At 37.2% G+C, this 24,719-nt stretch overlaps 1 protein-coding gene across 2 annotated transcripts in view; it reads right to left on the bottom strand.

Annotated features, from left to right (window-relative positions):
• Nucleotides 1-24,719, bottom strand: part of MAGI3 (membrane associated guanylate kinase, WW and PDZ domain containing 3) — a gene marked incomplete at its 5' end in the record, with an annotated part of 282,350 nt that overhangs the window by 123,017 nt on the left and 134,614 nt on the right. The window lies entirely within an intron of this gene.

The following is a 24,719-nucleotide window of genomic DNA, read 5'->3' as shown; positions in this document are numbered from 1 at the left end:
TATTTTATTTCATGGTCATTTCTGAAAATAATTTTATCACATAAAAGAGGGATGTATTAAAAAAATTACCTGCTCTAGGCTCAAATACACTAGCTATGTCCCTGTGGGATACAAAATGATACAAAGTGTGGAAGAAAAAATGGGGACAGTTATATAATAACAAACATAAACAGTAGGAGGCAAAACCAGAAATTAATAAAAATAGTTACCTATGATGGATGTGGTGAAAGGACTGAGGTAAGGGGTAGACAAAGAAAATCAAAACAAAAGTATACTTTTTAATACAGTTTGACTTTTGAACCATACAAGTGTTTTATACATTCAAGAAAATAAAACTAAATTAAAAAATCTAAATCTTAACATTGAAAACAAATGGAAATAAATGAACTTAATTGCCTATCAAATTGGTAATATAACCACATGAAGACAAAAAAATATTTCAAGTCACTTTTGAACACAGTACTCTGACTAGCATCCTTACTGGGATATATTCTAAGGATAATAAAAACTGCAAAGAAATCTTAAACTTCACATAATTGTTGTGATATTAATATTAGTTTTTATAACTTTGAAACTATTTTATTTGCACTATAGGATAAAACAAATAGGTAATTATGTAAATGTTATGAGAAACCAAGATGTTCAATAGAAGGCAAAAGCTACAATTTTAAAATTGTAGTGCTAAGTTTGTATAGATATCAACATGAAGCCATAACTTAAAAATATATATGCATATATAAACATAGTTAGAATAAATATGTGTATATATACACATCCTAATTATATTCACTAGAGGCAATGACATTCCAACAGTAATGAACATCTCTAATGCTTGTATCTTGCTTTCTAAATCCCCTTCTCCATTAAAAGGAACCAAGGCTTCTTGGAGAAATGACTAGTTCCAGATCTGGGACAGGGAAAATATAAGTGAGCCTAGGTCATTATGTTTTTCTACAAAGTAGGGGAAAAAATAATGAAGGGCTGTCAAAAGGGCACTAGAGCCAACTTTGAGAGTCTCTCACCAGCCATTTGAGAGAATTTAAGCATTAAAAAGAATAACAGTTATAACTGATTATAACAAATTGAATAAACAAAAATCTGTGAGTCCATAATACTGCTCTAAAAAGAGAGAGAAAAAAGGGATTTCATCTGTAACCAGTGAAGGGGACTGTAACACCAAACTTCCTTTCCTCAAAACTTCTCATTAAAAGTAAAGAATTAAGCATTTATCCTGCCTTTTGGGGAAAGAACTGTTTATCTCCAGCAGAAGAGGAAAAGTTCTTTACCTAAGAATGCCAGCTAATAGGTATAGAAGGAATGATAGAATTATCAATGAAATAATTACCTCACAGGTTACTTGCTAATTTAAATGGGAAAATTATATTATTACATAGAAAAGATCAAACTTAGTATTGCTAACAGTGTGACAATCTGACATCCTCCGATAAAATACAGTATGAAGTATACAGTACCACCTATGACATATTCTTGCCAAAAATTTTTGTCTGATTACACCAAGCCTTTAGACCTACTGTCCAATTTACAGGAATTACAAAGAATAAAGGAACAAGATAAATGCTGCTATGAGGAAACAATCAGACAAATATAGAATTTAGAACATTCTGGTTTCTTAAAAAAGTAAATGTTCCCCTCCAAAAAAAAAGAAAAAGTTCTAGAATAAAAGAGACTAAAGAGGTATAACACCCAAAGGTAACACTGGATTCTTTTTATGAAGGGAAAAAAAAAAAGTCTATAAAACATTGAGATAATCAGCTAATCTCAATATGGCCTGAATAGTAAGTGATATTAAGAAATTATTGTTAATTTTCTTACGTGTGATAATGGTATTGAAAGGTATAATATTACAAGGTATAATAGGAAATACATGCTAAATATCAGGAATGAAGTATCATAAAGTTTGCAATTTACTTTGAAATGGTTTGGCTAAACATCTACATTCACTCAAAGGTGAGTATTGAATTCTAGGTGATGGTAACATTACATGGGTATTCATTATCCTATTCCTTTCAAGTTTTTTTGTAGGTTTGAAAATTTTCATAACAAAAAGTTGAAAAAATAGAGAATTCTTTAGTAAACACAGAATTAACTAATCCTAGCAATATGTACTTCAATAGGGCACATAATTCACAAAAAGACATAAAAACAAATTCTATGTTTTCCGTCACTGTGCCAATTAGGAGTCAATCTCATATCTTTTATTTCCCTCAGTCAGAAGCAAAACAGCAGTCAGAAACATCTTCCTTACCTTAAGCAATCGACTTCTCTACAGTTCTAGATTTTCTCAACAGAGGAAGAATTTTCTTCCACCTGACTGCCACTTCACCTCAGCTCAAAGTCCTCTGAAGCCCAAGTTAATGTAAATGAAGTTGTACTGAATGCTGAAAGCCTTTTAAACCCTCCACTTGGCACCAAGTTTTACACCTTGGCTTATGGCCTAAATAATACATTCTTAAAGATAACACAGTCTTTATGCCTTTTCCTCCCTATTTAACATTCTCTTCACTGGGGTGCTCTCATCTACTCCCACAACTTCTCTAATGATCACTTATATTCTCATAATTCCCCAAAGGATATCCCAACTCATATCTTTTCCCCTACATGAAAACTCTTCTGCCTACTAAGTGTTTTCACCCGGGTGTCCCCAACGTTCCTCAAAAACAGCAAGCCCAAATGGGAATTTCTCATCATCCCTCCTCCCCTATAAAAATATCTACCATACTTTGCCTCAGCAGCCAAATTAGAAACCTAGGCATCAATCCTGGTTCTTCTCACCCTTCAATGACATATCAAATTAATAATAATAATACTAAAAAATTGCAACAATAATTACTATAGTAGTTAACACATATTACTAACTATGTACCTGGAACCATTCTATGCTCTGTACATAAATTAATTCATTTAATCCTCACACAATCCTATGAGATAAGTATTGTGTTTCTTCTCACTTTACAAATGAGGAAATCAGACACAGAGAAGTTTAGTAATTTGCCAAAGTTCACAAAGCTACTAAGTGGCAGAATTAGGATTTGAACCCAGGTGTTTTGGCTCTAGAGTCTGGTTACTTTAACTAATACACTATACCTTCCCCTCATTCACAAAATATTATTGATTTCATCTTCCAAATATTTCTCAAACTCATTCAATTCTCTCCATTTTAATAACCACTGTCCTAATCCAGGTCACCATCATCTTTTGCCTGGTGAAGACAATGGCTTCTTAACTGGACTCCTGCTACCAGCCCTGTTCTCCAATGTATTGTACAAAGCTGATTACATCACACCTCCGCTTTCATACATAATCTTAATGGTTTCCAACTGAATTCAGAATAGCATTCAAATCCCTTGATGTGGTTTATAGAGCATCCGGCTTTCCTCTTCAGCCTCATTTCCAGCCTCAGTTCCTCTGAGGTTCCCTCTCCATACTCCATCACCACTGTAATTCTTATATTCCTCAAATGTCAGTTTTTCTAAATGGAACACTCTTCCTCCAACCCCTGGTCTGGCTATTTCTTATATAACCTTTACATCTACATTCATGTCTGTGCATGGATGTCATTTCTTTGGAGATCTCCTGATCACCCAACTCTTAGTTGCCTTAGTTATTAGTTAGATAGTATTTAATTCCTTAGGGCCCTGTAATAATTTTATCAAATATACACACCCATATGCTTTACCACACTGCACTATAACAGTCTATTACTTGTCTGTCTCACTCCCTAAACTGCGAGCATTTAGGAGAACAGGGACAATGTAATGAAAGCAAAAGCTCAATAAATACTGAAGAATAAACAAAATGCAATAGAACATCTTAAAGCCTTCATCAAATAAAACAACTAAACTTCTTGGTCTAATGCTATTTCTTTTCCTTTATAAATCTAATAAATGTTATCTTCTGGAATATTCTACTCAAAATATTTTATTTTTAATAATCTTCCACATTACTCAAATGATCTCCATTATTCATTTATCTTCTCAAAACTTTGAACTGTAATAGTTAAGTGAAAACTACAGAGAAAATATAGCTTAACAAAATCTGCTATCTTTTAATCTCTATATGCAGTTTTCAAAGGAACATTTTACAAAGCAATTGCCCTTGACTCTTCAAAAATGTCAATGTCCTGAAAAGAAAGAAAAAAGAGAGAAGAAAAAGAAAAGAGAGAAAAAAGGGCAGGAAGACTGCTTCAAATTAACAGTCTGAATAGTCAGGACTAGTAAAGCAAATGTGATTCTTGTTTGGACCCTAGATTTTCAAAAAGACTGAGAGAAAGAAAAGGAAAAGAAAAAAGAAAAACACTAAAAAGGACATTTTTGGAGCAACTGGGGAAATCTGAACATAGCCTGTGTATTAAGTACTTTTTTCATCTTACATTTCTTGAGTATAAAAATGCTATTGTGATTATGCAAGAAAATGTCCTTATTTTTAGGAGATATATGCTGATGTATCATGAGTAGCATGATGCGTGCCACTTGCTTTTAAGTAATTTACCTAAAAATATCACACATACACACACACAAAAGAGAGAGAAAGCAAATTTGGCATAGGTTAAAAATTAGTCTAAGCGAAAGATAAAAATAATCATTGACTCCTCTTTTCCCACTTTTTAGGTTTGAACTTAATTAAAAAAAGTTGGGAATAAATAGCTAACATTTATTGAGTAATTAATATGGGAAGGACACCATTCTAAAATATTTACATTTATTAACTCAATCTTCACAAGACACCTGTGAGTCTTACTGTAGTACTTAATATTATTACCCCCATTTTATAGATGAGTAGCCTGAGGCATTGAGAGGTTAAGTAATTTACCCAAAGTCACAACTAGTTGTACTTATGTGGTTAAAAGCAAACAAAAACAGCCTCTAAGAGGACAGAAGGTGAAGATAAGCACACAAGTAACTATAAAGAAACATAAAATAACCCCCAAAAATGCACATATGGTACTGCAGCAATTTAATGTAAAGGAAAACAGTCCAAGAGTAAAGTCCAGAGTCCAAGCTTCCTGGTTTCCCACCTTGTGTCCTTTTGTGGAGCTACAGACATGACAAAAGAAGCTGACATCCAGTTAGAAGACAGACTGGAACAACCATCTTAGAGGAACACAGACTGGAAGACAAATTAATTCTAAGCCTATTACGTTAAGGTGGTGAAATCAAAAAGGGAAAATGACATGAAAGAAAGCAAAATTGATTAAAACTTGGTAATGCAGGTGTAGAGGTGGAATAAAAGGCAGATGACATGGTTGAAACAGAAAACAATGAAATTGACTTGTTTTCATATAAAATTTTGTATAAAATCAAAATTTGATTACTACTAGTACTGGACATTAAGATTAGCACTAAATGCAAAATTTTTCTTAAACTAAAATTATCAGTTACTAAAATGTTGGTAACCAGGCAGAGCATAAATAGGTTCCAGTACAGTGTTTTATCACAGCTCAAAACTATATAGTTAAACATAGCCCCTCCTTCTCTAGCACAAAAATCTAGAACTCAGAAGAGGACACTAGAAAAGTTAAAAAAAAAAAAAGCCTTAAGTCTGCACAGTAGTGTCCACAAGAATACACAGATACATAAATAGCATAAGGAAATATATTTTAAAACCTCTTATGAAATACAATCTGATAAACAAAATAACATTCCCTATGTTTATTTGTTTACCTTTCTATCACCTTTGCTAGAATATGGGCTTCTTCAGGGCAGGAACCATGCCTGATGGTTCATTTCTATATCCCTAATACCTGAAATAGGTACACAACAGGCACTCAAATGTTTGCTAAACTTAAACATGTGTATGGAACTTACACATGAGGAATTGAGAATAATGAAGTCTCAATATATTCATTCATATTGTGATCATTTTGTAACATGTAATTTTTATTTCTATTAAAAATACAACATCAGATCCAAAAGTTGAAATGCTTGAAGAATTAAAGTCTAAACTGACTATGTTTATATTTATTTCAAACCATAGGTATTAGCTATCATAAAACAGGCATGAATTTATTATCTTCCAAAGCAATAATAATTATGATAGACAAACTTTACACATAACCACTCAAGTTATATTGCATGTGTGCAGAAAAGAGTTAACACAGCAGACCTGAGACTGCTATCCTTAGAAAGGCTTACTTCAAGACTGGACCTAGGCTCATGTCTGGGAACTTGGATTTTGAGACAGTAACCACTATTCCCCAATAAGAATGTCTCACTGTTTGTGAATACAATGTGGTTCATGCTGAATATCTGCTGCTTTCCCTCTGGGAGTCTGGAATTCTGGTACGTGCTAGGCAGAAGATGCCTATGTGACCAGCCCCCATAAAAACCAGGCACTGAATCTCTAATGAACTTCCCTGGTACACAATAGTTCACACGTGTTGTCATAACTCAATAGTGGAGGAATTAAGGGCATCCTATGTGACTCCACAGGGAGCTTGAGCCTGGTTTCCTCAGGCTTTGTACCGTGTGCTTTTTTCCTTTTGCAGTAGGAAATCATAGCTATGAGTAGGACACTATGCTAGGTCTTGTGAGTCCTAGCGTATCACCAAACCTGCAAGTGGTCTTGGAGACCCTGACACAGGCACGCAACATCAGACAGTAGCCTCGTTATTTTGGGATAATGAACACTATCAAACATTTAAACATTTCCATAAAAAGTAATAACAAAAAGAAATTTAAGCTATCAAGATTTTTACTTTGGACTGTATTTTACAATAATTACTTCTATCCAATGGTTAATATAGGCTTCCCTCATGGGATAAGGAAGCAAAAGATAATTAATTATGAGAAATTCAATCATACTTTAAGCTATGAACCAGGTCTCAAGCCTCCAAAGTAATGGAATTATTCTTAAGAAATCTCATTTTCACCTCACCCTACCCTCAAAATGTTCATAGAAAGCCCAAAAGACATACCTTTACAACAGGTTTCCGGAGCTCAAAGATTACATTTTAAAAGAAAAATTCCTGAGGCTTTTCTTTCTGTTTACATAAACAGGATTAGGGTTATGTCAGAAAGCATCAATGCTCCCCCTTTTTTTCTCCTATAATGATGTGTAGCTCATAATAATGGAGGAAACAAACGATTATTCATTCCTCTGAAGAAATAAAATTTGGAGAGAGTATATATTCAAAAATTGTTTAGCTGCTTCCTCCATTATATATTTCCATTTACATACAAGCACTGACAAGAATTCTTAGACATTCATTCCCTTAGCATAGGCATATTTCATACAAATACATTAGATAACATTCTAAATAAATATAATTACTTTTAGAATTAAAATGGTTAAATTGGGCCTCCCTGGTGGCGCAGTGGTTGAGAGTCCGCCTGCTGATTCAGGGGACACGGGTTCGTGCCCCGGTCCGGGAAGATCCCACATGCCGCGGAGCAGCTGGGCCCGTGAGCCATGGCCGCTGAGCCTGCGCGTCCGGAGCCTGTGCTCCGCAATGGGAGAGACCACAGCAGTGAGAGGCCCGCGTACAGCCCCCCCCCCAAAAAAGGTTAAATTAAGATCCCTTTAGAGACAATACACAATACTGATTTTTATTTATCACAGGAAAACGTATTTGACGTAACAAGTTTCACAGCAATTTCACCTTGAAATAATTCTGCTAGCTACAGAAAGATTAGGTACTTTGTCAAAACTTTAAATCACTGTATGAATGGAGGCAACTTATAAAATAGGAATGGGATGGGTGTTAGGAGATTTGCTATCCTGATTATGGGTGAAATGCTTAAATATCTAATCAACAGCCAAGTTGAAGAGATTAAATAATTAGATTTTTATTGTACTATATGTAGACATGTAAGGAAAAACACAGCAAAGTTTCTTTCTGGTATGATATTAACTACTCTGTTTTTCCCAACTACAAAACTAAAATTAAGCATGAGGTCAGTCATAATGTTCAGTGGAAAGCCACTGCTTACATAAAAAATAAATTACTACTATTGAGTTTATAAAGCCATACTGTAAGACAGCAAAAACAGTGAATAAAAACAACAGCCATAAATCTAAAATTTCATTCATTCACTTATTCAGTCAACATGAGTAAACCATCACTGGCGACAGAAAAATGTGGTCTTTGCACTCCAGGAGCAATGCTGGAGGTGTGCTACTGGTGTCATTACAGAAGTCAGTAAGATAGATTTGGGGCACAGAAGACAAACTGGTCAAATTCTAGAGGTACAGAAGGATATTACAGGAGAGGGAAATCTTCCTGGCAGGCAATGAGGAACCATTAAAGGGTTATGAGAAAGGGCATTAGAAGGATCAAATTTCTGTTTCACACTCATCTTGTAAAGTACAGAAACAATGGGAGGAATCAGACAAAACCTGATTTTAAGTCCTACCTCTGTCGTTTACTTATAGCTGGGTAAGTGACCTTGAGCAATTTTCTTAACTCTGGTCCCTCACTTCCTTACCTATAAATGAAGATACTACCTACTTCATAGGGTTGTTTTAAGGATTAAATGAGATAGTGTAATAATCATGTAAAAGCTTGGGCACACTAGCACAGAGCACGCATTCGAAAAATGTCAAGTCACTTCTGGAGGTCATATATAAATAAAAAACAGCTTTAGCTAGGCTGTGAAATTTAACGGTTTCTTAATATAATGAAGTTCTTGACTAATTTTAGACAAACATTTGAGAGGAGACAGTAAAATTTATTTTCTAGGTTTCATTCTCTCCTTTTTAATCAAAACTCCACATCAAGCCATGCTACTACCACTTTACAGATCCCATTTCAACAAATGTCATGTCCCAAACATTACTCATATCAGTCAAATATCACAACAAAATGATAAACATCAGTGGCCTTTGGGAGTATGCTGCAATGACTTCACAATTTTCTTTGCCATTTTTACTGAAAAAATGGTTTTCTCCTTTTCATACTTTCATTTTGCCACTGTGAAGTTCTACAGAAGAGAAACTTTTATTCAGAGACCCCAATCAACATCTATCTGAAAAGCTCCACTGTATCCACATCAGATTTACTTATAAAGATACATACTATATGCTTAAAAATAGCAGGCAAAGATTGGCAATTAGGGCACTGACCCAGAACTACTAGATGTCAGAATTTATTGCAGTAAGAAAATTCCTCTCTTACTTGTTCTTCAAATTTTACATTTTAGCATTATTCTTTGCCATATTTCATATACTGGAGGTAAATTCTATGTTTTGAATTTGGATCTGTGGTTTAAGAGAGCTACAAGAGTACAAATGCTTTGCATCATCATTAAACAGAGTACTCTGAAGAGGACAGAATAAAAAGAACAGGCTTTAAATATCTTAAACATTATGCCCCCCAAAGAATATTTTTTATTCCACTTCCTTACAAATATAACAATCATAATTTTCTAAGGAGACAGAATAAAAAGAACACAGAGCTATGGATGGCTTAGTAGAGAGTAGTTCTCTCCATAATTTTCTTTTTTTTTTAGATTTTCTTTTTTAATTGGGGTATAGTTGTTTTACAATGTTGTGTTAGTTTCTACTGTACAGTGGAGCTCCCTGTGCTATACAGCAGGTTCTTATTAGTTATCTATTTTATACATACTAGTGTATATATGACAATCCCAATCTCCCAATTCATCCCACCCCCTACTGCCCTCTTTCCCCCCTTGGTATCCATACATTTGTTCTCTACATCTGTGTCTCTATTTCTGCCTTGCAAACTGCTTCATGTGTACCATTTTTCTAGGTTCCACATATATGTGTTAATACACGATATTTGTTTTTCCCTTTCTGACTTACTTCACTCTGTATGACAGTCTCTAGGTCCAGCCACATCTCTACAAATGACCCAATTTCATTCCTTTTTATAGCTGAGTAATATTCCATTGTATATATGTACCACATCTTCTTTACCCATTCATCTGTTGATGGGCATTTAGGTTGCTTCTATGACCTGGCTATTGTAAACAGTGCTGCAATGAAAAATGGGATGCATGTGTCTTTTTGAATTATGGTTTTCTCTGGGTATATACCCAGTAGTGGGATTGCTGCATCATATGGTAGTTCTATTTTTAGTTTTTTAAAGAATTTCCATACTGTTCTCCATAGTGGCTGTATCAATTTACATTCCCACCAACAGTGCAAGAGAGTTCCCTTTTCTCCACACCCTCTCCAGCATTTATTGTTTGTAGATTTTCTGATGATGTCCATTCTAACTGGTGTGAGGTGATACCTCATTGTAGTTTTGATTTGCATTTCTCTATTAATTAGTGATGTTGAGCATCCTTTCATGTGTTTGTTGGCAATCTGTATTTCTTCTTTGGAGAAATGTCTATTTAGGTCTTCTGCCCATTTTTGCATTGGGTTGTTTGTTTTTTTGATATTGAGCAGCATGAGCTGCTTGTAAAGTTTGGAGATTAATCCTTTGCCAGTTGCTTCATTTGCAAATATTTTCTCCCATTCTGAGGGTTGTCTTTTCATCTTGTTTATGGTTACCTTTGCTGTGCAAAAGCTTTTAAGTTTCATTAGGTCCCATTTGTCTGTTTTTGTTTTTATTTCCATTACTCTAGGAGGTGGGTCAAAAAGGATCTTGCTGTGATTTATGTCAAAGAGTGTTCTTCCTAAGTTTTCCTCTAAGAGTTTTATAGTGTTTGGCCTTACATTTAGGTCTTTAATCCATTTTGAGTTTATGTTTATGTATGGTGTTAGGGAGTGTTCTAATTTCATTCTTTTACATGTAGCTGTCCCGTTTTCCCAGCACCACTTATTGAAGAGACTGGCTTTTCTCCATTGTATATCCTTGCCTCCTTTGTCATAGATTAGTTGACCATAGGTGCATACGTTTATCTCTGGGCTTTCTATCCGATTCCATTCATCTATATTTCCATTTTTTGTGCCAGTACCATGTTGTCTTCATTACTGTAGCTTTGTACTATAGTCTGAAGTCAGGGAATTTGATTCCTCCGGCTCCTTTTTTTTTTTTTTTCTCAAGATTGCTTTGGCTATTTGGGGTCTTTTGTGTCTCCATACACATTTTAAGATTTTTTGTTCTAGTTCTGTAAAAAATGCCATTGGTAATTTGACAGGGACTGCAATGAATCTGTAGCTTGCTTTGTGTAGTATAGTCATTTTCACAATATTGATTCTTCAAATCCAAGAACATGGTATATCTCTCCATCTGTTTGTATCATCTTTAATTTCTTTCATACATGTCTTATAGTCTTCTGAGGACAGGTCTTTTACCTCCTTAGGTAGGTTTATTCCTAGGTATTTAATTCTTTTTGTTGCAATGCTGTATGGGATTGTTCCCTTAATTTCTCTTTCTGATCTTTTGTTGTTAGTGTATAGGAATGCAACAGATTTCTGCACATTAATTTTGAATCCTGCAACTTTACCAAATTCATTGATTAGCTCTAGTAGTTTTCTGATGGCATCTGTAGGATTCTCTATGTATAGTATCATGTCATCTGCAAACAGTGACCATTTTACTTCTTCTTTTCCAATTTGTATTCCTTTTCTTTCTTTTTCTTCCCTGATTGCCATGGCTAAGACTTGCAAAACTATGTTGAATAACAGTGGTGAGAGTGGACAACATTGTCTTGTTCTTGATCTTAGAGGAAATGCTTTCAGTTTTTAACCATTGAGAATGATGTTTGCTGTGCGTTTGTCACATATGGCCTTTATTATGTTGAGGTACGTTCCCTTGATGCCCACTTTCTGGAGAGTTTTTACCATAAATGGGTGTTGAATTTTGTCAAAAGCTTTTTCCGCATCTACTGAGATGATCATACGGTTTTTATTCATCAATTTGTTAATCTGGTGTATCACGTTGACTGAGTTGCATATACTGAAGAATCCTTGCATCCCTGGGATAAGTCCCACTTGATCAAGGTGTATGATCCTTTTAATGTGTTGTTGCATTCTGTTTGCCAGTATTTTGTTGAAGATTTTTTGAATCTATATTCATCCGTGATATTGGTCTGTAATTTTCTTTTTTTGTAGTATATCTGTCTGGTTTTAGTATCAGGGTGATGGTGGCCTTGTAGAATGAGTTGGGGAGTGTTCCTTCCTCTGCAACTTTTTGGAAGAGTTTGAGAAGGATGGGTGTTAGCTCTTCTCTAAATGTTTGATAGAATTCACTCGTGAAGCCATCTGACCCTGGACTTTTGTTTGTTGGAAGATTTTTAATCCCAGTTTCAATTTCATTACTTGTGATTGGTCTGTTCATATCTTCTACTTCTTCCCGGTTCAGTTTTGGAAGATTATAGCTTTCTAAAAATTTGTCCATTTCTACCAGGCTGTCCATTTTATTAGCATACAGTTGCCTCTAGTAGCCTCTTATGATGCTTTGTATTTCTGTGGTGTCCTTTGTAACCTCTCCTTTTTCATTTCTAATTTTATTGATTTGATTCCTCACCCTCTTTTTCTTGCTGAGTATTGCTAAAGGTTTATCAATTTTGTTTATCTTCTCAAAGAACCAGCTTTTAGCCTTATTGATCTTTGCTATTGTTTTGTTTCTATTTCATTTATTTCTGCTCTGATCTTCATGATTTCTTTCCTCCTACTAACTTTGGGGGTTTTTTGTTCTTCTTTCTCTAGTTCCTTTAGGTGTAAGGTTAGATTGTGTATTTGAGATTGTTCTTGTTTCTTGAGGTAGGACTGTATTCCTATAAACTGCCCTCTTAGAACTGCATTGCTGCATCCCATAGGTTTTGGGTCAACGGGTTTTCGTTGTCATTTGTTTCTAGGTATTTTCTGATTTTCTCTTTGATTTCTTCAGTGGTCTCTTGGTTATTAGTAGTGTACTGTTTAGCCTCCATGTGTTTGTGTTTTTTACGTTTTTTTCCCCCTGTAATTTATTTCTAAGCTCATAGCATTGTGGTCGGAAAAGATGCTTCTTATGATTTCAATTTTCTTAAATTTACCAAGGCTTGATTTGTGACCCAATATATGATCTATCCTGGAGAATGTTCCGTGTGCACTTGAGAAGTATTAATTGCTGTTGTGGGATGGAATGTCCTATAAATATCAATTAAATCTAAGTGGTCTGTTACGTCATTTTAAGTTTGTGATTCCTTATTAATTTTCTGTCTGGATGATCTGTCCAGTGGTGTAAGTGAGGTGTTAAAGCCCCCCACTGTTATTGTGTTACTGTCAATTTCCCCTTTTATGGCTGTTAGCATATGCCTTATGTATTGAGGTGCTTCTATGTTGGGTGCATATATATTTATAATTGCTATATCTTTTTCTTGGATTGATCCCTTGATCATTATGTAGTGTCCTTCTGTGTCTCTTGTAACATTCTTTATTTTAAAGTCTATTTTATCTGAGATGAGTACTGCTACTCCACCTTTCTTTTGATTTCCATTTGCATGGAATATCTTTTTCCATCCCCTCACTTTCAGCCTGTATGTGTCCCTAGGTCTGAAGTGCGTCTCTGGTAGACAGCATATATATGGGTCTTGTTCTTATATCCACTCAGCAAAGCTATGTGTTTTGGTTGGAGCATTTAATCCATTCACATTTAAGGTAATTATCGATACGTATGTTCCTATAACCATTTTCTTGATTGTTTTGGGTTTGTTTTTGTAGGTCTTTTTCTTCACTTGTGTTTCCCACTTAGAGAAGTTCCTTTAGCATTTGTTGTAGAGCTGGTTTGGTGGTGCTGAATTCTCTTAGCTTTTGCTTGTCTGTAAAGTTTTTGATTTCTCCAGCAAATCTGAATGAGGTCCTTGCTAAGCAGAGTAATCTTGGTTGCAGGTTCTTCCCTTTCATCACTTTAAATATATTGTTTCACTTCCTTCTAGCTTGCAGAGTTTCTGCTGAGAAATCAGCTGTTAACCTTATGGGAGATCCCTTGTATGTTGTCATTTTTCCCTTGTGGCTTTGAATACCTTTTCTTTGTCTTTAATTTTTGTCAGTTTGATTACTTTGTGTCTTGGCATGTTTCTCCTTGGGTTTATCCTGCCTGTTACTCTCTGTGCTTCCTGGACTTGGCTGGCTACTTCCTTTACCAAGTTAGGGAAGTTTTCGACTATAATCTCTTCAAATATTTTCTCGGGTCCTTCCTCTCTCTCTCTTCTCCTTCTGGGACCCCTATAATGTGAATGTTGGTGCCTTTAACATTGTCCCAGAGGTCTCATAGGTTGTCTTCATTTCTTTTCATTCTTTTTTCTTTATTCTCTTCCTCAGCAGTGAATTCCACCATTCTGTCTTCTGGGTCACTTATCCATTCTTCTGCCTCAGTTATTCTGCTATTGATTTCTTCTTGTGTATTTTTCATTTCCGTTATTGTATTGTTCATCTGTTTGCTTGTTCTTTAATTCCTGTAGGTCTTTTTTAAACATTTCTTGCATCTTCTCAATCCTTGCCTCCATTCTTTATCCAAGGTCCTGGATCATCTTCACTATCATTATTCTGAATTCTTTTTCTGAAAGGTTGCCTATCTCCACTTCATTTAGTTGTTTTTCTGGCGTTTTATCTTGTTCCTTTATCTGGTACATAGTTCTCTCACTTTTCATTTTGTCTATATTTCTGTGATTGTGGTTTTTGTTCCGAAGGCTGCAGAGCTGTAGTTCCTCTTGCTTCTGCTGTCTGCCCTCTGGTGGATGAGGCTACCTAAGAGGCTTGTGCAAGCTTCCTGATGGTAGGGACTGGTGGCAGGTAGAGCTGGGTGTTGCTCTCGTGGGCAGAGCTCAGTAAAACTTTAATCCACTTGTCTGCTGATGGGTGGGGCTGTGTTCCCTCCCTGTTGGTTGTTTGGCCTGAGGCGACTCAGCACTGGAGCCTACAGTGGGGCTAATGGCAGATTCCAGGAGGGCCCACGCCAATGGGTACTTCCCAGAACTTCTGCTGCCAGTGTCCTTGTCCCCATGGTGAGCCACAGCCACCCCCCGCCTCTGCAGGAGACCCTCCGACACTAACAGGTAGGTCTGTTTCAGTCTCCTATGGAGTCACTGCTCCTTTCCCCCGGGTCCTGGTGTTCACATTACTTTGTGTGTGCCCTGCAAGCGTGGAGTCTCTGCTTCCCCCAGTCCTGCTAAAGTCCTGCAATCAAATCCTGCTGGCCTTCAAAGTCCGATACTCTGGGGATTAATGCTCCCGTTGCCAGACCCCCAGGTTGGGAAGCCTGATGTGGGGCTCAGAACCTTCACTCCAGTGGGTGGACTTCTGTGGTGTAATTGTTCTCCAGTTTGTGAGTCACCTACCCAGCGGTTATGGGATTTGATTTTATTGTGATTGCACCCCTCCTACCATCTCATTGCAGCTTCTCCTTTGTCTTTGGATGTGGGGTATCTTTTTTGGTGAGTTCCAGCATCTTCCTGTCGATGACTGTTCAGCAGTTAGTTGTGATTACAGTGCTCTCGCAAGAGGGAGTGAGCACACGTCCTTCTACTCTGCCATCTTGAACCAATCTCCTTTCTCCATCATTTTCAAACTGAACACCCAAAGGTATTTATATCGTTAAGTGTTTGCTGCAGTAATAGAGTTAATTATGTTCTCTTCAAGGCCTGCAATTTACAATTCAAGCCAAATAAAGAGAGATGTTAACATTTCATTTTTAAGTCTTTTACTTTTCAGAATGAGAGATTAATGTGCTTAAACATCTGCATAACTTTGATTTAGAAATCTAACACTTGACATATAAGACAATGTTTTTTTCTTTATGATTCCCTTAGTCCCACAAATATACATGAAGCATTTTTATCCATTGTCTTACTTTATGAATAATTATTTTATTGTTTTTAAATGTGGGATTTTTTCCTGCCATTTAAGTCTTTTCAAATTAAAGTTACTGTCTTTTCCCCCTTAAAGTACTAAATGATCTCCGAATTTAAAGAGAAATAAAGACTAAAGGAGAAACTTTTTTATTTTTAAAATTACAAAGCACAGCCAGGAATTTCAACCTCTACTACAGTTATGTGAGGGCATTTGGGGGAAGGTGTAATGGAGATAATAACTTGCAATGATTCTATTATAACTTTTTTTTTTTTTTTGCGATACGCAGGTCTCTCACTGTTGTGGCCTCTCCCATTGCGGAGCACAGGCTCCGGACGTGCAGGCTCAGCGGCCATGGCTCAAGGGCCCAGCTGCTCCGTGGCATGCAGGATCTTCCCGGACCGGGGCACGAACCCGTGTCCCCTGTATCGGCAGGCAGACTCTCAACCACTGCACCACCAGGGAAGCCCTTCTATTATAATTTTAAGTCATGTTTTCCCCATTCATCTCAACTTCCCTAATACATTTCAACTAATTAAATCTTCTTCCATGCTTGTAATTCATTAATTCCAACTAACATGTAAAAAAGTAGTTTATACTTCACTATAATCATGCTATTAATACTTCTACAGCTCCAATTTGCTGCCATCTGAGAGCAATGTCCCTGAAAGGTGAATTTTTTCTCAGTTATTTCAACTTCTGTTGGGTCAAAACCATTTAAATTATAGCCCAATATCAGCTTCATTAAATATCCTTTCTTATTAATTTTCATAAAACTACTATCTAGCCACTTATAACTACAATAAGAAATCTTTCAGATTTTTGATTCAATCCTTTATTTCTATATAGAAGCTGAGGCACAGAGAAGATGAAGGACCAGCTCAAGTTTGCCTAGAACGTTAATGCATGACTTTCTTACCAACTTATTTTCACTCCACTTCCTGTTACTACTTAATACAATTATAAATTCTGATAATAAGTTTTAGAGGCCTAAAACTAAAATATTTAGAGCAAAACAACTATAACAAAACAAAACTATTCTAACTTGACTTCAGATAAGAAAACATTCCTACAGTTTAGCAAACACTGTTGTTAAGTGGGAACAGTATTTTTGCTATTAAAATAATCTAAACTCTCAGACATCCATTCATTTAAACGTGTATTGAGTGCCCAGTCTAGGCCAGGCCCTGTGATAGGTACTGAAGACAACTAGTTCTCATGTCCATGGCAACAGGGTAAGGCTACCCTTGGAGCTCTTCAGTACCTCCTTCAGGCCTCATGCTGGGGGTGGCTTCCCTTTCTCCTTCAATACTATTTGTGACATTCAATTTAACTTCATTTTACTGAAGTAAACATGTTTCAGTCTTTTTTGTGAGTAGGGGTAAATATTAGTATAAATATTTGCCTGACAAATGCAATTATTCAATGTAGTGATACACCAAATTTTTATGCAGTAATAGGCAAATTTTTATGCAGATATAAAAATGTAATCAACCTATAATTAATTACCTTGTGGAAGCAGGGAAGACATCTGCCATTTCATGAATCAAAATATTATAAACTAATCACCTAGAGACGTAAAATAAAAAGTACACACCTATAACATTTGCATAGCAAATACTGAAGTTCAGTCATACTTATGCTTAAATTTGAAACTGATTTGTTGCTGGCTGAAAGAAGGGAAAAAACAAACCAGATGATATAAAGCAAAATTGGGTTTTTTTTCTCCCTCTAAGTGTGCACACATGCTTAGAAGGGAAAAAGTCCAGCTGCTTCAACTAACAAGCTTCCAAGTAATCAACATTTGGTACTCTGAACTGACCACTATTATCTATTCAAGCAACAACAAATAACCTGGATAAGCACAAAGTTAGACATATTTAAGAGTTTGCACAATTAAAAAATGACTACTCCTGCATTATTTCCCAACTTGTGTCCATATATGAGCACTCTCCTGTAATACTTAGTAACTCAGTTTTGAATATTCATTACCAGGCAAATTTTAATGAGGTTTTATAGATCATACTCTAAGGATACCTACCCCACACCTACAACTAAATTACCAGAATATTCTGCACAGGTCCTACTTTGAAAGAACATGATGGAAAGGAGACACTATATTCCTCGGACCTTTTTACAGCTGAAAAAATTCTTTTGGGGGAGAAGTGTTTACGCTCTATATCTGTACCCAATTCAACATCCAAAGGCATAGGAAACATCCCTGCATGACAGGCACCACAATGGGCACAGAAAGGAAGGTTACAAAAATAATGACTAGTCCACACTTTAAAAGGCCCTTATCTAGTGGGAAAGACATAAACAATCATAATGTAACATATTAATGTTATAACAGAGATCTAGACACATGTTACAATGATGCAGAGACCTAGAGAAATCAAAGGACGTTTGAGGGGCAAAATAAGAGAACAACACTCAGGGCAAACAACGCATGTGAAGATGGAACCAGGAAGGCAAGTTTAGAAACAGCAAGCAATTTGATATGGTTTAATGACTGGGGGAGGATCACAGTGAAGATTATGAAACCAGTAAGTTAGGCTGAGGCTAGAATGTTGAGGGACTTACATGTCATGCTAGGACTTAGAATTTTGCTTTTACACAATTAGAGATGCTGGAGACATTGAAGCAGGAGTGTGACATGACCAAGACTGTGGGTTTAGAAAGATGAGCTGGCAACAGCATGGAAGCAAAACAGTCGAAATTGGAAACGCTTCAGGGAGAGATCCCAATTAAAGTTTATTTTTAGTCTTAGAGAAAGACAAAGTTATTAGCAGAAGGAATAGATGCAAGAATAATACTGAAAAGACCAGATATTTGTGATTTGAATCATGTGCACATTTACACACTTGAAATGCATTATTATCCCAAATATAAAAGAAAACAAGTAAGTCAAGCCCTAGGATTAAGTTTATTTTATATCTCTGTTTATCTCAGCTTATTGCTCTTCTGCGTAATGTTTAGAAGTAAGCTATCAAATACTTACTAAGTTTCTATTACCTAAGTAGCAGTTACAATATTAACAATATGCAGGACGTATGGTTTACAGATACTTGGTTTTAAAAAAAAACTTAATAATTGCATTTTTTAAATCTGTTGAGACAAAATAAGTAATGTAATTGATCAACAATGATATACAAAATACTATTCATAGGCAAGCTTTGAAGAATTATTCTCTTAAGAATTATTTTCGGAGGGGGAAGATGGCGGAAGAGTAAGATGCGGAGATCACCTTCCTCCACAGAGATAGATCAGAAATACATCTACACGTGGAACAACTCCTACAGAACACCTACTGAATGCTGGCAGAAGACCTCAGACCTCCCAAAAGGCAACAAAATCCCCACGTACCTGGGTAGGGCAAAAGAAAAAAGAATAAACAGAGACAAAAGAATAGGGACGGGACCTGCACCAGTGGGAGGGAGCTGTGAAGGAGGAAAGGTTTCCACATACTAGGAAGCCCCTTCACGGGCGGAGACTGCGGGAGGCAGAAGGCGGAAGCTTCGAAGCCGCGGAGGAGAGTGCAGCCACCAGGGTGCGGAGGGCAAAGCGGGGAGATTCCCGCACAGAGGATCGGTGCCGACCAGCACTCACCAGCCCGAGAGGCTTGTCTGCTCACCCACCGGGGCAGGCGGGGCTGGGAGCTGAGGCTCGGGCTTCGTTCGGAGCGCAGGGAGAGGGCTGGGGTTGGCGGCGTGAACACAGCCTGAAGGGGGCTAGTGCACCACAGCTAGCCGGAAGGGAGTCCGGGGAAAAGTCTGGACCTGCCGAAGAGGCAGGAGACTTTTTCTTGCCTCTTTGTTTCCTGGTGCATGAGGAGAGGGGATTAAGAGAGCTGCTTAAAGGAGCTCCAGAGACGGGCGCGAGCTGCAGCTAACAGCGCCGACCCCAGAGACTGGTATGAGACGCTAAGGCTGCTGCTGCCGCCACCAAGAAGCCTGTGTGTGAGCACAGGTCACTCTCCACACCTCCCTTCTGGGGAGCCTGTGCAGCCCGCCACTGCCAGGGTCACGGGATCCAGGGACAATTTCTCCGGGAGAACGCACGGCGCACCTCAGGCTGGTGCAACGTCACAACGGTCTCTGCCGCTGCAGGCTCACCCCGCACTCCGTACCCCTCCCTCCCCCCAGCCTCAGTGAGCCAGAGTCCCCGAATCAGCGGCTCCTTTAACCCCGTCCTGTCTGAGCGAAGAACAGACGCCCTCCGGCGACCTAAATGCAGCGGTGGGGCCAAATCCAAAGCTGAGTCCCGGGAGCTGTGCGACCAAAGAAGACAAAGGGAAATTTCCCCCAGCAGCCTCAGGAGCAGCGGATTAAAGCTCCACAATCAACTTGATGTACCCTGCATCTGTGGAATACCTGAATAGACAACAAATCATCCCAAGTTGAGGAGGTGGACTTTGAGAGCAAGATTTATTATTTTTCCCCTTTTCCTCTTTTTGTGACTGTGTATGTGTATGCTTCTGTGTGAGATTTTTTCTGTATACCTTTCCTTTCACCATTTGTCCTAGGGTTCCAGCTGTCCGTTTTTGTTTTTCTTCACTTAAAAGAATTTTCTTTCATAATAATTATTTTTTATTTTAATAACTTTATTTTATTTTTTCTTACTTTATTTTATTTTCTTTTATCCTCTTTCTTTCTTTCTTCCTACTTTTTCTCCCTTTTATTCTGAGCCGTGTGGATGAAAGGCTCTTGGTGCTGCAGCCATGAGTCAGTGCTGTGCCTCTGAGTTGGGAGAGCCAACTTCAGGACACTGGTCCACAAGAGACCTCCCAGCTCCACGTAATATCAAATGGTGAAAATCTCCCAGAGATCTCCATCTCAACACCAACACCCAGCTTCCCTCAACGACCAGCAAGCTACAGTGCTGGACACCCTAGGCCAAACAACTAGCAAGACAGGAACACAACCCCACCCATTAGCAGAGAGCTGCCTAAAATCATAATAAGTCCACAGACACCCCAAAACACACCACCAGACGTGGACCTGCCCACCAGAAAGAAAAGATCCAGCCTCATCCAACAGAACACAGGCACTAGTCCCCTCCACCAGGAAGCCTACACAACCCACTGAACCAACTTTACCCACTGGGGACAGACATCAAAAATAACGGGAACTACGAACCTGCAGGCTGCAAAAAGGAGACCCCAAACACAGTAAGATAAGTAAAATGAAAAGACAGAACAACACACAGCAGATGAAGGAGCAAGATAAAAACCCACCAGACCTAACAAATCAAGAGGAAATAGGCAGTCTACCTGAAAAATACTTCAGAATAATGATAGTAAAGATGATCCAAAATCTTGGAAATAGAATAGACAAAATGCAAGAAACATATAACAAGGACCTAGAAGAACTAAAGATGAAACAAGCAACGATGAACAACACAATAAATAAATTAAAAATACTCTAGAAGGGATCAATAGCAAATAACTGATGCAGAAGAATGGATGAATGACCTGGAAGATAAAATAGTGGAAATAACTACTGCAGAGCAGAATAAAGAAAAAAGAATGAGAAGAACTGAGGACAGTCTCAGAGACCTCTGGGACAACATTAAACGACCAAACATTTGAATTATAGGGGTTCCAGAAGAAGAAGAAGAGAAAAAGAAAGGGACTGAGAAAATATTTGAAGAGATTATAGTTGAAAACTTCCCTAATATGGGAAAGGAAATAGTTAATCAAGTCCAGGAAGCACAGAGAGTCCCATACAGGATAAATCCAAGGAGAAACACACCAGGACACACATTAATCAAACTGTCAAAAATTAAATACAAAGAAAACATATTAAAAGCAGCAAGGGAAAGACAACAAATAACACACAAGGGAATCCCCATAAGGTAAACAGCTGATCTTTCCACAGAAACTCTGCAAGCCAGAAGGGACTGGAAGGACATATTTAAAGTGATGAAGGAGAGAAACCTGCAACCAAGATTACTCTACCAAGCAAGGATCTCATTCAGATTTGATGGAGAAATTAAAACCTTTACAGACAAGCAAAAGCTGAGAGAGTTCAGCACCACCAAACCAGCTTTACAACAAATGGTAAAGGATCTTCTCTAGGCGAGAAACAGAAGAGAAGGAAAAGACCTACAATAACAAACCCAAAACAATTAAGAAAATGGGAATAGGAACATACATATCGATAATTACCTTAAATGTAAATGGATTAAATGCTCCCACCAAAAGACACAGACTGGATGAATGGATACAAAAACAAGACCCATATATATGCTGTCTACAAGGGACCCACTTCAGACCTAGAGACACATACAGACTAAAAGTGAGGAGATGGAAAAAGATATTCCATGCAAACGGAAACCAAAAGAAAGCTGGAGTAGCAATTATCATATCAGACAAAACAGACTTTAAAATAAAGACTATTACAAGAGACAAAGAAGGACACTACCTAATGATCAAGGGATCGATTCAAGAAGAAGATATAACAATTGTAAATATTTATGCACCCAACATAGGAGCACCTCAATACATAAGGCAAATACTAACAGCCATAAAAGGAGAAATCGAGAGTAACACATTCATAGTAGGGGATTTTAACACCCCACTTTCACCAATGGACAGATCATCCAAAATGAAAATAAATAAGGAAACACAAGCTTTAAATGATACATTAAACAAGATGGACTTAACTGATATTTATAGGACATTCCATCTAAAAACAACAGAATACACATTTTTCTCAAGTGCTCATGGAACATTCTCCAGGATAGATCATATCTTGGGTCACAAATCAAGCCTTGGTAAATTTAAGAAAACTGAAATTGTATGAAGTATCTTTTCTGACCACACTGCTATGAGACTAGATATCAATTACAGGAAAAGATCTGTAAAAAATACAAACACATGGAGGCTAAACAATACACTACTTAACAACGAAGTGATCACTGAAGAAATCAAAGAGGAAATCAAAAAATACTTAGAAACAAATGACAGTGGAGACACGACGACCCAAAACCTATGGGATGCAGGAAAAGCAGTTCTAAGAGGGAAGTTTATAGCAATACAATCCCACCTTAAGAAACAGGAAGCATCTTGAATAAACAACCTAATGTTGCACCTAAAGCAATTAGAGAAAGAAGAACAAAAAAACTCCCAAAGTTCGCAGAAGGAAAGAAATCATAAAGATCAGATCAGAAATAAATGAAAAAGAAATGAAGGAAACGATAGCAAAGATCAATAAAATTAAAAGCTGGTTCTTTGAGAAGATAAACAAAATTGATACACCATTAGCCTGACTCATCAAGAAAAAAAGGGAGAAGACTCAAATCAATAGAATTAGAAGTGAAAAAGGAGAAGTAACAACTGACACTGCAGAAATACAAAAGATCATGAGAGATTACTATAAGCAACTCTATGCCAATAAAATGGACAACCTGGAAGAAATGGACAAATTCTTAGAAATGCACAACATGCCAAGACTGAATCAGGAAGAAACAGAAAATATAAACAGACCAATCACAAGCACTGAAATTGAAACTGTGATTAAAAATCTTCCAACAAACAAAAGCCCAGGACCAGATGGCTTCACAGGCGAATTCTATCAAACATTTAGAGAAGAGCTAACACCTATCCTTCTCAAACTCTTCCAAAATATAGCAGAGGGAGGAACACTCCCACACTCATTCTACGAGGCCACCATCACCTTGATACCAAAACCAGACAAAGATGTCACAAAGAAAGAAAACTACAGGCCAATATCACTGATGAACATAGATGCAAAAATCCTCAACAAAATACTAGCAAACAGAATCCAACAGCACATTAAAAGGATCATACACCATGATCAAGTGGGGTTTATTCCAGGAATGCAAGGATTCTTCAGTATATGCAAATCAATCAACGTGATGCACCATATTAACAAATTGAAGGAGAAAAACCATATGGTCATCTCAACAGATGCAGAGAAAGCTTTCGACAAAATTCAACACCCATTTATGATAAAAGCCCTCCAGAAAGTAGGCATAGAGGGAACTTTCCTCAACATAATAAAGGCCATACATGACAAACCCACAGCCAACATCATCCTCAATGGTGAAAAACTGAAAGCATTTCCACTAAGATCAAAAACAAGACAAGGTTGCCCACTCTCACCACTCTTATTCAACATAGTTTTGGAAGTTTTAGCCACAGCAATCAGAGAAGAAAAGGAAATAAAAAGGAATCCAAATCGGAAAAGAAGAAGTAAAGCTGTCACTGTTTGCAGATGACATGATACTATACATAGAGAATTCCTAAAGATGCTACCAGAAAACTAATAGAGCTAATCAATGAATTTGGTAAAGTAGCAGGATACAAAATTAATGCACAGAAATCTCTGGCATCCCTATACACTAATGATGAAACATCTGAAAGTGAAATAAAGAAAACTCTCCCATTTACCACTGCAACCAAAAGAATAAAATATTTAGGAATAAACCTACCTAAGGAGACAAAAGACCTGTATGCAGAAAATTATAAGACACTGATGAAAGAAATTAAAGATGATACAAATAGATGGAGAGATATACTATGTTCTTGGATTGGAAGAATCAATATAGTGAAAATGACTCTACTAACCAAAGCAATCTACAGATTCAATGCAATCCCTATCAAACTACCACTGGCATTTTTCAGAGAACTACAACAAAAAATTTCACAATTTGTATGGAAACACAAAGGACCCCGAATAGCCAAAGCAACCTTGAGAACGAAAAATGGAGCTGGAGGAATCAGGCTCCCTGACTTCAGACTATACTACAAAGCTACAGTAATCAAGACAGTATAGTACTGGCACAAAAACAGAAATATAGATCAATGGAACAGGATAGAAAGCCCATAGATAAACCCACGCACATATGGTCACCTTATCTTTGATAAAGGAGGCAGGAATGTACAGTGGAGAAAGGACAGCCTCTTCAATAAGTGGTGCTGGGAAAACGGGACAGGTACATCTAAAAGAATGAGATTAGAACACTCCCTAACACCATACACAAAAATAAGCTCA

The sequence above is a fragment of the Hyperoodon ampullatus genome (assembly GCF_949752795.1).
Source record: "Hyperoodon ampullatus genome assembly, chromosome: 2".
Taxonomy (NCBI): Eukaryota; Metazoa; Chordata; class Mammalia; order Artiodactyla; family Ziphiidae; genus Hyperoodon; species Hyperoodon ampullatus.
The sequence above is the reverse complement of the archived record's forward strand: the minus strand, read 5'-3'. Positions and strand labels throughout refer to the sequence as shown.